The sequence below is a fragment of the Geospiza fortis genome, unplaced genomic scaffold (genome assembly GCF_000277835.1).
Source record: "Geospiza fortis unplaced genomic scaffold, GeoFor_1.0 scaffold34, whole genome shotgun sequence".
In the NCBI taxonomy this organism is placed as follows: Eukaryota; Metazoa; Chordata; class Aves; order Passeriformes; family Thraupidae; genus Geospiza; species Geospiza fortis.
This window is the reverse complement of record NW_005054474.1, coordinates 984,927-988,030: the sequence shown is the minus strand read 5'-3', so window position 1 is coordinate 988,030 and position 3,104 is coordinate 984,927. Positions and strand designations below refer to the sequence as shown.

Here is a 3,104-nt window from a genome sequence, read left to right as displayed (position 1 = left end):
ACTGTGGCATTTTGAATGTTATTTTGAGAGGAGGTTGTAGCTCCTGCTACTTCTCATTATTTAATATTTTTGGGAGCACACTTCCTGCTGGATAGAAACAAAGACAAATGCTACATTTTCGCTTTAAATCCTTTTTTTTCCCAACCCTTTCCCTGTTGTATTTTGCTTTTTTAGACTGTGACCCTTCATGGGAAAGTTTGGGGGTTTTTGTGCTGTAACCCTGTTCTTGAGCTATTTCTGCCTAAACTTTTTTTGTGGATTTCAGTCTGGATTTCCTCTCTTTCCCTCTGTCCATCCAGGCCAAAGGAGTGTGAAATTCTGCTAAAATCATTAAAATCAGTTTGTGCTTCAGTGTTCTGCTACCACAACTCTGGAAATCTTTGGGTTTTCTCTCTTTTCCTTCATCCCTGCCTGAGATTTTTGATTTTTCAGAGTTTTGAGGGGGGAGAAAAAAAGGAAAAAAAAAGTAGAAATGAATAGAAATCTTCTTGTTTCAGTTTTAGATATTATTTTATTCTCCAGTTGTGTTGACTTGGCAGCTGGAGGGTGTCTGGGATTGTCACTGGACGTTTTGGGACAAACCAGAGGGGGAACAGCAACTCAGCAAATAAAAGTTGGGTTTTTAGAGCTGATCTCATTTCCAACTTATTGCTGTGTCAGAAAAGCTGCAGGGAATAAATTAAATATTTGGGGAAGGTTGTGTGCTGTGTGTGCCCCTCACATTCTGTTTTATTAGAGCAGTTTTATCCAAGTTTTGGAGTTTAACTTCAATAAATGCATGTCAAAGGTAGCTTTTGTAATTTTTTGGATGGGTTTTTTGTGGTTTTTCTTTTTAAATTTTGTAGGAATTTAGAAGTTTCTCTTTTTTCCAGTCTCAAGATTAGTAATTCCTGACTGATGATGGACTCCACTTCCCAGCAACCCAACTAAATTGCATTTTAACTGGATTTTGTGTCATTTTCTTCAGAAAGATGAAGATGGATCTGTTTGCAATTCCCATTCCCATTGTCTCTAGACACATTTATTTGATGAAATTACATTTGGGTTTTTTTTTGGTAGGGCTAATAATAGAGTAATGTGGGGGAACGGTCAGGATTTGTAATCTCAGGCAAAGAATTGTGGGACAACCACGATTTTATTAAGAAAAAAAATTTTAAAAGGTGACAAAATGCAACTCTCACCGAGAAAATTTGAAAAAGAGGAAAATGCAAAGCTTAGCATGGAAGGAAGCCTTTACTTAAAATAAATTTAATTTTTAATTCTTTTTAGTGCTACTTTCAGTGAGGACACAGGAACACAAGTGCCACCACCACCAAAACCACATGAATTTCAGTGAATTATTTGAGATGCCAAACTCCCAGAGATACAAGAGGTGTAAAGTCCTTTTGCTGTGAAATATGATGTAATTGTAAATTTCTATGTCTTTTAAAGAAATTAAAATTTTCTTACTGGGCTGTGCTTCCTGATTACAGCTTAAATGGGTTTGAAATATTAAAATATATAGTTTATTTCTCTATAAGTATAGTACATATACACTAATATATATACATGCTTTTATTATATGTATATATTTGTTTATTTAATATATCAGTATATATAGTATCTATACACAAATTTATACTAATATAAATAGTAATACATATATACTTATATAGAAAAATATATAAATATCACATATATAAATGAATATATCCACTTATGCATATGTACTTTAATTTATATACCTTATATATATACTTTTATACTGATATTCCTTTTTATATATATAGACTTTCACACATGTATAGTTTAAATATATATAAATATATATACACACATACTTTTATATATATACTTTTATAGTCATATAGTTTTCTATATATATGTACTTTTACACACAGATACACTTTAAATATATATACACACATGTATGTATATATATACACTTTGATGTATATACTATTTTAGTTATATTATTTTATATAGATGCACTTTTACACATATATGTACTTTAAATATACATAAATATATATACCCACATACTTTTTAATATATATACTTATATATATTTATACTTTTATATATGTGCTTTCATACACACACATACATATACATTTATATATATACATATATAGTTTAGCTATATATACATATATACATACATACTTTGATAATATACTTTTATAATTATAAAATTTTATATATATACGTTTACACATAAATATCCTTTAAATATACATAAATATATACACACAAACTTTTATATATGTATTTTTTTCTCATATACTTTTTATATGTGTACTTTCACACACACATATATATGTGTATATATATACACTTGTATATACATATACATATACACATACATATACATATACATATTTCTCTCTATATATTTATACTTTCTTTTATATATATAGATATATATTTTCTTATTTTTACACTTTATTATGATATGCTTTAATATACTTATATATAGATATACCTTTACTTTTTAATAGATATATTTTATAAATATATATATTAGATACATTGATATATATTAAATAGTCTATATTTATATATAACTACAGAAAAGTGATCACCTGAGCACAATTAGTTGCTAATTGGGGAGGAGAAGCCGCATTTCCCAAACCTGCGGGCGCTGCTCTCCCGCCTGGGCAGCGTTTCCTCATTAAACGGCTCAGGTCATTATAAAACCCCGCGGGCAGGGGGATCCCGACCCTCGGGACAGCGGGAACGGACCGCAGTTCCCGATCCCGAACCTCGGGATAGAAAGAACGAACTGCAATCCCAGTCCTTGGGAACACCGGGCACAGACCGCAATTCCCAATCTCGGGCACGCCGGGCACGGACTACAATTCCCAAACCTCGGGATACCGGGAACAGACCGCAATTCCCAAACCTCGGGATACCGGGCACGGACCGCAACTCCCAATTCCCAATCTCAGGGTACTGGGCACGGACTGCCATTCCCAATTCCCATACCTCGGGCACACCGGGCACGGACTGCAATTCCCAATTCCCAGTCTCAGGAACACCGGGCACGGACCGCAATTCCCAATTCCCAAACCTCGGGCACACCGGGCACGGACCGCAATTCCCAATCCCAATCTCGGGATACC

At 33.4% G+C, this 3,104-nt stretch overlaps 1 protein-coding gene across 1 annotated transcript in view; it reads left to right on the top strand.

Moving 5' to 3' along the window:
• Window positions 1–987, top strand: part of IBA57 (iron-sulfur cluster assembly factor IBA57) — a 10,995-nt gene extending 10,008 nt beyond the window's left edge. Inside the window, exon 4 of the mRNA XM_005428199.2 lies at window positions 873–987. The gene's annotated coding sequence lies outside the window, so the exon portion shown is untranslated. The remainder of the gene's footprint in view (window positions 1–872) is intronic.
• The last annotated feature ends 2,117 nt before the right edge of the window (window positions 988–3,104 follow it).